This window comes from Neolamprologus brichardi, chromosome 9 (genome assembly GCF_056152115.1).
Source record: "Neolamprologus brichardi isolate AB-2024 chromosome 9, ASM5615211v1, whole genome shotgun sequence".
NCBI lineage: Eukaryota > Metazoa > Chordata > Actinopteri > Cichliformes > Cichlidae > Neolamprologus > Neolamprologus brichardi.
In genome coordinates, this window is record NC_142112.1 from 29,742,491 (window position 1) to 29,756,384 (window position 13,894).

A 13,894-nucleotide genomic window follows, 5' to 3' on the forward strand; every position below is an offset into this window, starting at 1 on the left:
GGAATTTCTTTTTTCTTTTGGAAAAAAAATGTTACTTTGCGGTTTTATTCCAAAAATATTGACTTGTGGATGAAAAACAGTTTCACTGCTAATCCTCACCAGACGAGAAAGGTATTTTACAGAGTTATTGGATCATTGTAGTATATGTGAATGCGTAATGTGCCTCTAATGGATTCCTGTGTAGCCACATCATTGGCCCTTTATTCTATCAACCCGAGAGTGATTTTATATTTTGGAACCACGTATCATGACAATCAACATTTCACAGTGAACAGCTATCAATTTCCATTAAATTGGCGGGTAAAAGTTTGACCTTCCGACAGTGTTCACTCAGCTCAACCTCAAACATACTGAAACTATTTTTAAAGCAGCCTTATTCGGCAGCAAAGGTGCCAAAACACCTGAAAAATCATACACTGTATTTTCCTCACAATTGGTCTTAATCAGCTTCATATTGTTCTTCCATCTATTACTACCTATGGAAGGCCAGTTCTTTGACTTAAATTTAACAAATAGCCTATGAGTCAAAGAAGGGAGAGAGCAAGAGACGGGGGTGGGGGTGAGGGTGAGGGGGAGTCTGCATGCGAGAAACAATCAAATGTTTCTGTCGGCTGCCTGAATTGGAAACAGGTGTTCGGGCGCAGCACTGCTCCAGATGTTTGACGCTGTAGATCAAATGAGACTCTTAGCACATGAAGAGTTTCAGAGACATCAGAGAGAGAAACAGGGACAGATGAAACATAACAGGAAAGGGAAAACACAAAGGAGAGAGAGCTATGTGTGGATATTAAAAAACCCAAACAGTTCTTCCACTTCTATATTAGCAATGAATTTGAAAAAGAAGTACGAAGTGATGAAACTCTTGTTCTTTATATTGCTTCTTTTTGTTCCTCATAGAATTGTGTTTTTGTGGTTTTGTTTTCACTGAAGCGCTAACAAATTCCCCTTCAATCAACTTCCAGGGGTCGACTGATAAAAAGCTCTGAAAAACCCACTTTATGGTACCTGTCTGGACCAAATGGAAGGCAGAGTAATGTAGCGATTAGCTGGGGAAGCTGTTAAATCAAATAAAGAGGCAGATTTTTCCCCCCTTGAATGGATAGGAGCTAAAAAACTAAGACTATAGGCTTACATTCATCAAGAGTCCAGATTGTGGGAGATGGCACAGTGATTGTTGTGAGACTTAATGCCCAAAGGTGATCCATCACAGTAGCACTTAAATATGAAGTTTAGCCAACAGTTTAGGAACTACCTGCACCACAGTCTATGCGTAGCAGGCATTTTTTCCTTTATTAGAGGAATTATGTGACTTGGATGTCAATTCTGTGAACATTAATACAATATTATCATATTGCTTGCTAACCCTCAGTAAGGCTGAATCTAAAAAACAAGATAATATGTCAGCTGTAATTAAAACAGATCAAGACACACAAAAAAGATGAGGTCAATATCAAATCGTGTTTTTTTTTTTCTTTTTTGTGTAATTGGTGGCAGTAGAACGAGGTTAATAATGAATAAAGTAATCACATTGTAAGTACTAGGGGCTAAACTGTCTGCCTGCGTAGGTCTGTGACAATGCAGAGTGAATGATTTTGGGTATGGCTCATCTCCAGCCAACCAAGCCTTCTGCTCAACCATCTCTGATTTGCACAAAGATTTTACGGTAGACAATTTGAACATTTAGAATGAGTGCTGTGAAATTTACCGATTATTACCGATAAAAGCCTAGAATTTTCACTGGTATTTTTTACCATCAAAATGAACCAGGATCTATAATTTGGGAGAAATGCATCAAACATTGTCAAGTATTGGCTTGTTAAAAGATGGAAAAAACACCCAGCGCTCCTGCTAAGTTCCATATTTGAACACACATTGCAAAAACTTCATGTTGCAAAAAGACAGCTGATCACAGTTTTTTAATAGCATCTAGTTACATTTTACAATAAAACCCAAAATAATCTTAACATAAAATTGTGGCAAAATAAAGATAATTAAATTCACGTTCAATTTGAAGTATTTTTTCTAGTGTGTGCTTAAATATGGGGCTTTGCTGGAGTGATGGACTAGACAAAATGAAGGCATTTTTAAATGTTTTTGCATTTGACGGGCTGTTCCACACATTTTTTTTTGTCACTGCCCCTGGTTACAGCAAACTGCTGTAACATGTAGATGAAGATCTGCAAAGCTGTGTGCAGGCTCTGCATATGACCAACAAACAATATGATATTTATACATAACAACCAAATGCTAGTCTTAATGAGCAAGTATTAGCAATTGAGGGTCTTAATTAGCATTTACAGGGATCGGGACTGAGTAAACACCAAAGATCAGTTTAGATAAAAATACCAGAGAGAAACAAGCAAGATTCTTTGAAGAAGAGCAGGATTGGAATATGATGTTGCATCTGGAAAAATCGAAGGGAGAAGAAGCAAAGGCAGAAGAAAACAAACCATTATTGACAGAATGAAAGACTAAATGAAAAAAAAAAACACCAAACTGTTTAGAGAATCTTGGAGTAACACAATCACCATTTGGCACAGCACTTAAGAAGAAGAAGCGGGTAGAAAAACAGTAAAACCACTGACAGGTAAATAACTCTGATACAGTGTTACAAAGTACTGTTCTGCTCGGAAACCTTCGGTCCTGGCATTCATGTGGATGTTTGCTCATGATTTGAGTTGCCGCCCACCCAAACATTGGTGCAGAACAAGCACACCAACCAAGGAAATGGCATTTTGACAGCAGTGGTCTCCCCAAGCAGGACAAGTATGCCCCTCCACACCACAAAAACTGTTTAGGAATGACAGGAGACACACTTCAAAGAGCCCCAACTTCCCAAGTCCCAATTTAAAACCCCCAGAGTTCTCCCATTCATGCCCCAACTGTTTTGTCAGAACTGTTTTAGCAGCACAAGAAGGACCACTTTACTATTAGGCAGGCAGTTTAGCTGGTTTTGATCTTGCAGCTGACTTGTGTTCGGGGGTGTGACGTAATTCTAGGCAAAGCAATTGTTCATCTGTTAAATGCTCCACTACGTTCAGAACTTTTCACTCCTGGAAACTCTGATGCAGATGCAATAAATATGAACAAAAATTGTAACATTACAGCCTGAACAATCAGTTGAGAAGCAGGATGGTATAAAGCTGCAGGAAACTGAAAAGAAAGTTTGGTTAATCAACCAAAAGAATAGAAAATGGTAAAATTCATAAATGTTGTCATTTCAACAACCTAAAAGGTGCTATGCCTTAATGGGCTGCAGACTTGCATGCCAGTATTTTTGTGGCTAAACAGAGAGACATCGTTTATCACCACAATGCATCTGTTGTGAGTTTATTTGCTTTCCTAGGGTTTTTGTGTTTGTGGTTCACTCAGTCGATGACATGCAAGCTACTTTGACAAAAATCACTGATTATTCCAAAGGCAGCAGTGTTGCAGCAACCAAACCATCCGGCAAAGTCTAATATTACCCCTTCTCGTGTTTAGAAAGTGTTTAGCTTCATATTCTAAATGTGAATCAGCATCATTTGTTTATGTTTGGAGCAAAAATACAACATGGTGTCAGTTCAATAGACACATCAGTCACAGTGATTTGTAGTCGAGGTGAACACCCTCCTAACCGAAACCTGGCCCCGGTCTGCTCCGATGTTGACTTAAAAAGGACAAAGCCGGAGACAGGCTTGCTTTAATCACAAGCGGATGTCACTGTATGAGCCAAGGTCTCTCGTCTACGGGGAAATGTTTAGACCATGTGGTCACGTTAGACACTGTAAACCTCCACAAAGTGCGTTACACTAGTGCACTATGGTGAATTTATGGGGTGCGAAGAAAATTTGTATTGGTGTTGTTGATGTTTTACATCCAGATTTTTCATTTCTTTTGAGAATTAATCAAAGCAAATAGTCAAAATGGGGAAATTAAAGCCGCCGCAAAGCCTGAAATGTCTTCATTGTAAAGTTTTTACCAGACACTTGAGTTATAGCCATTAAAATCACTTTCTTATTATACAGCACACCGGCCAGATGACTGTAGCTCACTTTGCATTTTCTTATAGATCTTTTTATGATGTAAATCTGTAAGTTTTTCTGTTTTTTAAAATGTGCACTGACTAGTTGGATGGCTCTCAGTGGATACAATCCTTTAGACAGCAAACTGAGAGCCATCGTATAGGGCTACATCTTTCAGCTACGGTGACATTCCAGATAATATCCCCTCTGAGAGGGTTTTAAATTGCTATTTGGGGTTGTGAAGCATATTTTTTAATGTATACATTGGCTCCTTTTACTTCAAAATTGTATGGGACAACTTATTTTAATAAATGGAAAACGTCATAGTGACTCGTTGGTGAGAGACGCTTAGCCAGTGAGCATAACAAGAAAAAAGAATCAAGAAGAAAGAATTTTATGGTCGTGGATGATAAAACTGAAAGACAAGACGTATGCATTATGGCACCACTGCTTTGAGAGACAGGTAGATGCTGACTAGTTTGGTAGATGTCTGCCAGGTATCAAACCAGCTAAGTTGGATTGTCTAAAATCAATGAAGTTTCAATCAAATTATGACTTTAACTCTGCTTATGCTGTTCTGTGACATAGTTTAGTCTAAGATAAAGCACACTGTGTAACTGCCATGCACTCAAGGACAGATCTGCTGCATCTATATCTTTGACTGGTTGTCTCTCAGTCTTCATTTCATCACGAATTCTCCATCCTCCTCCTCTTTTATGCATCCAGTCATCTGTTGCAGTTTCCTCCCCTCCTTCGTCCATCTGTGCTGGTGTTTCTCACCTCATTAGAGAGGTTACTGATGCATGAGGGAATGAGCTGGCAGGTCAGTAGCCACAGTGAGATTCATATATTCATAACAGCTTGTGAAAAGTTTGCAGTCTCACAAAAAAGGAAAAAGTTCACCACCGAGCTCCTTTAAATTGAATATTTTCTTTAAATGTCACTGGATAGATTTTGTTCTATCAAGAAAAAAAAAACACTTAAAAAGAAAAAAGCTATTCTGCAGAAAAATTACGAAACTTGTTTCTATTGGATGTTGTCACTAGGCGAAAACTATACTGGCACTGAAAATAATCAGGCCGGACATTCTCTATCTCCCCTTTCCAGACTTGGCAAAGGCTGTGCATAGTTCCCTCCAGTGTCTGGTAAATTCCCAGATCGCTAGGAATGCAGCATTTAATTTTCTTGTTCTTTAGCTGACCTTAATCATTTCTGCGTCAAGGGCAACTGAAACTCCAGAGCCATGGGGATCAGTCAGCCTGGCTGTGGAAGTGAATGTGTGTGTGTGGGGAGTATACACATGTATATGTAAAAGGGAGTGAGGCCTGTCTTCCTGTCTTCATGAAGAGGCCATTTAATGCGCTGATGATGAATAATAGGTTGGCTGAATGTGAGCGCGCGAGCCCCTCTGGTGTATATTTAAACGGCGGAGAGATGCTCCCTCACTCGTATCAACTCCCCGGTGGTCGGTGAGGTTAATTGCTTTTTCCGGCAGGAGCTTACAGATTCACTATCTCACAGAATGCATCCATACAAATGACTCTGCGCATACCACAATAAGTTAAGCAGAGTGAGTGCTGTGTGTGTGTAAGGTTGGTATGCTCTGCAGCAGAACATCATGTATGCTTAGGTAGCAGACACGGTGCACAGTGAGGTCATACAAGCTAATGAGGACAACTGACTCTGACTAATGAAGTTGGCTTAACAGACTCGCAGAAAGCAAGACAGAGGTGATGCTGTATTCAGAGTATACTATACTCACATGCATATGAACTTGAGTGACATCCCATACCTAATGCATAAAGTTGGCCTACCCTTTGGAGCTATAACACCTTCAACTCTTCTGGGAAGTCTTTCCACAATTTTGTTGGAATTTTTGACCATTCTTCCAGAGAGCCTTTGTGAGGTCAGACACTGATGTTGGACGAGAAAGCTTGGCTCACAGTCTAATTCATCCCAAAGGTGTTATAACGCATTGAGGTCAGGGCTCTGTGCAGGCCAGTCAAGTTCTTCCATACCAAACTCACTCATCCATGTCTTTATGGACCTTGCTTTGTGCACTGGTGTGCAGATATGTTGGAACAGAAAGGGGTGAATCCCAAACTGTTCTCACAAACGTGGGGCAATAAAACTGTCCAAAATGTCATGGTTACTTTCACTGGAACTAAAAGATCAAGCCCATCTCCTGAAAAACAACCCTGCACCATATTCACCTTGCCACCAAAATTTACACTTGGCACAATGTAGTAAGACAGGTATTGCCAAACCTAGATTCGTCCATTGGCTGATTGCCTGACTGAGAAATTTGATTCATCACTCCAGAGAACAACCCACCACTAATCTAGAGTCCACTGGCAGTGTGCTTTGCACCACTGCATCCAATGCTTTGCATCGCGCTTGATGATGTAAGGCTTGGATGCAGCTGCTCAGCCATAGAAATCCATTCTATGAAGCTCTCTACACACTGTTCTTGAGGTAATGTGAAGGCCACGTGAAGTTTGGCGGTCTGTAGTGACTGACTCTGCAGAGTTGTGGCTGAGCTGCTGTCATTCTTGACTGTGGAATATTTAGTAGCAAGGAAATTTCCCAAATTGACTTGTTGCACAGACGGCATCCTATCACGGTACCATGACGGAATGTGCTGAGCTCCTGAAAGCGAAATTTTTTTTACACACCTGTGGCCATGGATGTGATTGAAACACCTTTGGATGGGTGAGTGAATACATTTGGCAATACAGTGTAAGAAAAAAGCGCCTATAATTAAATATGGCAAGTTGGAGAGGTTTGTAACTGCTAAACAGTCAGTTGTTTTCACACGAAATGCAGCTTATATGAATCCTTGATGTCTTGTTCCATCTTTTCTTTGGTGTCTCTCTGCACGGTCATCTGGCCTCGTAGCTGATGTGTGTATAATATGAGGGATTACATGGTTAGTCATGCTGTAAACAAGTGTTTGCCAAGATTCTCTGAACCACATCATGTCAAGGTGAAACATGAAACTGAGCACTGCTGAAATGTCGAATTCCAGTCCTGAGGAGGGAATTGATAAATGAAAACAGGTAGAGTAGGGTTCATGGGTTAAAGCAAAATGTTAAAGTCAGCCATGAAACTATAATAAAGAACACAATTCTTTTTGGTTTCATCAGACTGTGTTTTTTCTATTAAGTTGTGTTAACTGATTTCTGTTGTGAATTTAGTAGAAAAATACCCCAGGCTGAATTGTACAGAGGCTGAAACTAATGCAATGAGGAATAAAAACAACACGTGTGTCATCACGTTAAAAAGTCCGCACGGCAAACATTTACACTTTCACACATTTATATTTTCACATACACCAGTAACATTTTAGGTCTATAAAAAGAGCAGACTGAAGGAGGAACTGATAGGGAAACCCTGAGGGAACTAAACACACTCTGAATAAACTCTAAACAGGAAGTAAAGCTCCATAAAGACCAAGAATTCAAAACTAACCCTACTTAATTGATGCGTGAGTTCAAATAAACAAGAAAACGAAATGTTGTTTAGTCATGGCTTTTTCATGACTAGCATGAAAAAGCCATCAGAACTCAACAAACATAAAAATTCAACAATCTGACTTCCAGCACAAGAATAACAGCACAACATAAACATAAATAACACAAATACTACAGCAAATAAAACAAAACCAGAGGACCGTAAAAAACCTTTAAATACCAGCCAAGCAGTGTCACAGAAAAATAACAGGAAGCAAACAAACGTCCATATCTCTAAGGCTGAGATAAACACATGCAAACTCCACCCCGCCTAAAACAAAAACATAAAGCTCAGTAACTTCTTGCAATTAGTAGACACAATAAACATTACGCTAAACAGGTTGCAACCACAAGTCTGGCAATTTCAAAACAACAGCAACAAACACAGTGCAGAAGTGCTTTTACGCTCACATAAAGTGCATTACCAGTACCTGGATGGTGTGTTGCTCAGTGGATCCAACAACCATCCAGTTTTCAATCAATAGACAGAGGATACTTTCACAGTGCCAGTAGTGACGCTAATGCTAGCTGCCTAAATAATAGCATCAGACCTTTTCGTGTTATTATTATTTTTTGACATTAAAGCTACATTTGTTTGAGCATAAATGTACAACGAAGTTGTAATGATGTTATAAATATGAAGGATTGTCATTTCCTTTATGAAAACAAGTAATATTTTATGTTGCTAAAGCTAATCTTGGCAACCAGTTGATTGGCACAGCATTAGCAGCTGATGTTAGCATACCCAGAAAAATTGCACAACTTGCAGGATCTGACCAATTCTAACCTTGTAAAATTGACTTAATAAGCAATTAAATAGATTTTTAATAGGGGGAATTGTGAACTCTATTAAAAAGAAAAGGTCAAAAACTACCTAACTTTAATTCAGCCTCCCCTCCAAACGTATCTCCTGCTCACCTGTACTGTCTTTAGCTCATGTTTGTCTTCAATGAACTGGCTGTTGTCTTGTTGATAAGGGACCTAAGATACTATTTTAATCTACTCCTGGCTTTCAGAGTTGGCTGGTCATCTGACAAGTAAAGCTACACGTTGAGAAACAAATGCATGCTTTGTTTTTTTTTGTTGCTGTCAACAAAACCCTCTTTCATAAGCTGACAAGGCTTTCATCCGAGCAAATCCAAACACTAGGTATTACCTTACAGATTCTAGGTTAACATAGAGGCAGAGGGAGAATTTAAGCAACGTAGACTGCATAATGAGTGCCACCAACTTCAGCAGACATCAACATCTGGCTTGGCTTAGTCATTGTACACACACGCTTGTACACGCACACACTTGATTTGTTTTCAGGAAAGACTTCAGTCGTTTAAAAGAGAGTCTGAGAACCCTTTTGCCCTTTTTTTTTTTGCCTTTTCTGTCAGCTACCCTGATTTTACCATCTGCTGGTTCGCTCATAAATCACCGGCAAGTTTCAGAAAGGAGTAATGTCGCCATCTTAAACTTTATGACATGTTTGCTACATTTCTCCTACCTGCAGCCTGTGTGTTTGGAACGAGCAGCTTGTCTCCTCTTTGTGTAACAGCATGTAGGATTATACAGTGTCGGGACTTTACAAGGCCTGTGACACGGTCAAGGCTGCTGCAAACACTGAGCAGATCATCCAGGTGATAAACTGCTCATGTGGGAACATCTCTGATCACTCAGCGGAAGGAAGCTCGCAGAGTAAATCCTTGAGAATTGCCAGACCTGGTCAGGTAATCGTTGCGCTTTGAGGTAACTTTTAATCTGTAAAAGCAGCGATGAAAATGTTTCGACTCTGGGGAAGACTGAACTGCCCGTCTGGAAGATAGCAGTGGCAGAGAATCTACAGAGGCAGCACATCAGAGTTGATTGAAATTAATTTGGAAGTCTCATGACACAAGAATTTAAAATTTGATGGCGAGAATACACATAGGTAATTCCTTGATGATAATTAATGGAGAATGAGCTGACAAGCCACTTTGTCTCTGTGGAAGATGTAAAACTCCCACTGTGGAAGGGAGGCTAGCTCTCATAATGACTTTTCAGATAGTGAGGAGATAGAGATTAGATTTCATTTGAACTTTTAATGTTTTACTTGAAAGTAGTTATTATAACATTATATTTTATTAGTTTAGTTTTAATTTGATTTTTAAGAATCTGTAGAGTTTATAACTTTATAACTTCAGGGTTGAAAAAGTGCTCTACTCTTCATTAGCTCATAAAGGCTCAGCTGTGATACCTCCCTCCTACTGACAAATCTCATTTAGGGCACAGTGCTTCAGAAATGAGTCAGAAAATGAATTTACATTTTATAGTCTGGATTTCCTTGACACAATGTCATTGGGCTTTTGGAAAGGTAGATACCAGAAGTTGTTCATATGACCTAGTACATTGCTTCTCTTCTTCTACATGAAATCCCAGAAAGTTGATTTTGTTCATCTGGACAAACTTTTAACTTCCTTACCTGGATGATTGAGCGTGCATCAGTATCTTCATGAAATGTTTAGTAAATACTATCCTTGTTGCATGCCCTGGTGAAAGTTGCGAAGAAACCACTAAATAAGTCTCAACCATTGTTGATGACATTCAGTGTCTTAATACCAAAGGCGGGAGTTTAGTGGTGGTGATATTGGCATTGTGGTGTTGCTGGTTTGTAGCATAAAATTTGTATTTTATTCAAATTGATTGCATTCAAAATCACAAAAACTGGATAAATCTGTGGTGATTCTTATTGAACAAAAGTAAGAGCGTCATTAAGATTTATTTTTCACATTGGAATTGAGGTTTCTCATAGATGTCATGCTCACATTGTCCACCATTTTGGATGCGATGAAACCAACTGTTGAGAGGGAGAAATCTGTGTTCTGGTTGGCAGTGGTTGTTGGAGGTTGTTGGGCCTTGAGAGATGAAATTGGTTGCACAGCCTCCTAATGATTGCTTTGGTTGCTAGCAGATTTCCTTGGTAACCTGTAATTATTCATCTTTGTCTGAAAATACTTGCTAACAACTAGCCTTGTGGTAGTAAAACTTGTAAACAGTTCACAGTGCCCCAGCGCTGTAGCTAACATGTTTCACAGGGCACAACTTTTAATTTGGCGGCAAACAGTTTTCATTTGTGGTTTGTGTTGCACTTTTTGCTGTTTCACTTGAGCTCGGAGAGTAACTGGACAACTTTGTGCGCATGTTTGTCACTTCTATTTAAACTATGACTGCAACAATATGCGACCAAACGAGTCACAAGGAGCTTTTTGCCAACTGGTTAGGGAATATACATTTTTCTTAGCAGACCAGCTGTTGCTAGGGAAGACTGTGCATTGGGAATAACTGATAGAGGAATTACTGAACTGGGTGGTCTGAAGGGTCTGTGTCTGGGACTGGTCAGCAATCACTTGGAACCTAAGTGGATGGGCAGGGATGCCCCCCAAAATAGAGGTTTGCCATTAAATACAAATCACTGAAGATGGACAGAAGAATACATTTTGGTTATAAAGTGATTCTAACTGAAATGCTGAGGACTCTTAATCTGATAATTAAGAGGTAACAGATAATATAGAATGAGAGAGATGTGTACATGTAATGCATATCTTCAGCTATAACTGAACCAGGACCACTTCAGTCTTGTGGCATGGGCTATAACCATCTGGCTACTAGAGCTCTCCAACAAATTTTCCAGATCTGATAAGACATAAAGGCAGGATTTCTCCTGTTGGAACAAGAATATCAAAAGCTAATGTCTGGATTTCCAAAAGCTTTTCTGAGGAAAATGTGTGTCTAATAACACCTTTGGCCTCGGGCTCTTTTCTGAATCTAATGTTTTCAAGAAGTAAGTTAAGTAAGGTAGCTCTGTTCTCTCACAAACCCTCTGGTTGTATGTGCTATCCTTGATGCTATGTTTGTCAGTTCTGTTCGGCCATGGTGTCAAAATCCATCCATTCAGAGTCACAGCAGGGGTCGGAGCCTTTCCCAGCTCCCAGTAGGCCAGAGGAGAGGACCATCCCGGACAGCCAATCAGTCCCTTTTTTCAAGCTCTTCAAATTCACTGTAACGTTTGCTTCACCAACCAATGCCAACCAGACTGACGACTCCAGTTGCTATCTATTACCTTCAGCTTCACCCCGCTATATGAAACTGCTACTCAGTGAAGTCTGTCCAAAAAAATTTGTAAAAAAATGTACATTTTGAAACCCCGTGTGTTTGCAATCACTAGACAAGCTGTTATTTTCCAAATGATCACTTTTTATAGAACTTTAATGAACTTTTGATTGCCTACACGAAACATCAAATTCACTGCACACATGTAAATGAGATCATAAAAACGATTAAAACAATATTTATTTGACTTCTGGCCACAGTAACAAATGAAGTTACTGTGTACGTGCTCAGAAGAGGAACCCGTTTCACTTCGAGAACTTCTGCTACTCTTAAATTAGAACTTCAAAAAAACACATAGAAGTCGAACATTTCCATTAGTGCAATCATGAAAACAAACAGCATGTTGTTTTTGTTATATTATATGCTCTTAATGATAATTATTGCACCCCCTGAGGCTATTTTTTTAACAGAATTAATCTGGATACATCTCCTGCATTTGGCTACTATAAGCAAACAAGAGAGAACCACTAAACATTAAGAAATACAACCCAGATGTGCTAATAATGATTTTGCTGTGGTATAGGAAACACAATAACACGGTCGCCAGCTTAAACTATGAACAGCGTAGCTATACAGGAAGAAGATTCGACACAACTGATTATCTGTTAAAATCAGGTCCACAGAAGGTTCAAGAGTAAGATATTGATCAAGTCTGAAGCTACAAAGATGCAAAATATAATCTATCTTACTCATCTACATCTTGGGGAATAATCAGGTGTTGGAGACAGATCAGTGGCTGCACTGAACTGTCTTGACCTGCTGTGTGGAAACAGTTAACTAACTGAATGATTCCAGTTTTTATTTGTAATGTTAAAACCATCCATTTCCTCTGAGTGCTGTCAGCGGAGCCAGCTGATAGTGAGCTCCCCAGATGTTTTGTTTAAATCATGCATCTCTGTCTTATCGGGCCTTTAATTCGCTCGAATAAACAAAGTGTGATTCTGTGTCTGGTTGTGAGGTGAAAATTGGTCAGAGAGAGACATCAGTCAATACAATTTATCATTTTTTAAAAAAAAAACTGTGACGCAAAGCATCTGGCAATCCTTCGCATTACTCGGGATGTCTTTTTAAATCTTTTCTTCTTTTCTTTGGACTCAAAAGGAAGCTGTAATCAGAAATGAATGAGCACAAATGTAAAAATAACAACTCGTGGGGACAACACAGGAAAAATAATTTTTATTTGCCAAAAAAAAAAGAAAAGAATTTCCATGCACATTTGCTGGACACGCCTGCTTTGGTGGCAGAAACAAACTCCCTGTGGCGTCCTTGTGATGGAAATCGTGAGGCGGCAGTGACACCTAGAGGGACGAAAGCAACCTGCCAGTGAAGATGCTCAGAAATACTTTTTTTTTTTTTTGCTTATTCAAAACTTACCAAGCCAATTTTCATGGACCACAGTAGCGATGTGGAGCACATGTAGTGCAAAATAGAGCAATGGCCTTGGAGAGAGATCTGCTGTTGTAGATTGAAACTGTGACAGTGCTGCTTTGCATTATTATTAGAGGGTGTTCATATTTGCACTATAGTTTTTGGTGTTTAAATGTATTGGATAAGATCATTTTTATTATGCACATTTGATTATTAAAAGGGATTTTAATCTGCTCTGACTGCTTGTTAATGTATTTATACACGTGGAGATACATCTAACACTCTAGTTCTAAATTCCTCTTTTCCCTCTTGTGTATGTTTTAGAGTTAATTATCGGAATGTATTATAAATTCAATGTGAATGCTGCCTTGTGGATTCATCTGATGTCTGAAAACTGAGTCCATGCACTGTATTTTGACTTTATAACTCAAGAGGCAATAAAAACCATGACTGTAAAGGTCTGAAAGAGATTACATAAATGCCAACAGTCCTCCACTCACACTGCAGATCCATTTTTACTTTGTAGTGCTGTAAAAGTGCCGCTTATTATGTCCCACTTAACCATTCAAGGACTTTCCCCCCAGTTTATGTAACACGTTAAATGTTTTCTGTTCACGTAACACTGTGCTTTGGCCAATATGAGTCCGAAATAAACTTTTATCAAGCATAAGGTGGTGAGTGAAAAGGTAGCTCTGAAAACTCTAGGTTTGGATCAGAAATTTCTAATTTTGCAAACGTCATGCCATGTTGGTATTGTTCCTGCAGTATCATGATAATGGTACACAGAGTTGCAACTGATGTGATGTCATAGCTTTGCACTGCATGGAAAAAACAAAAGATATGCCTTTGTTCATGGTAATCATTTTGATTATTTTC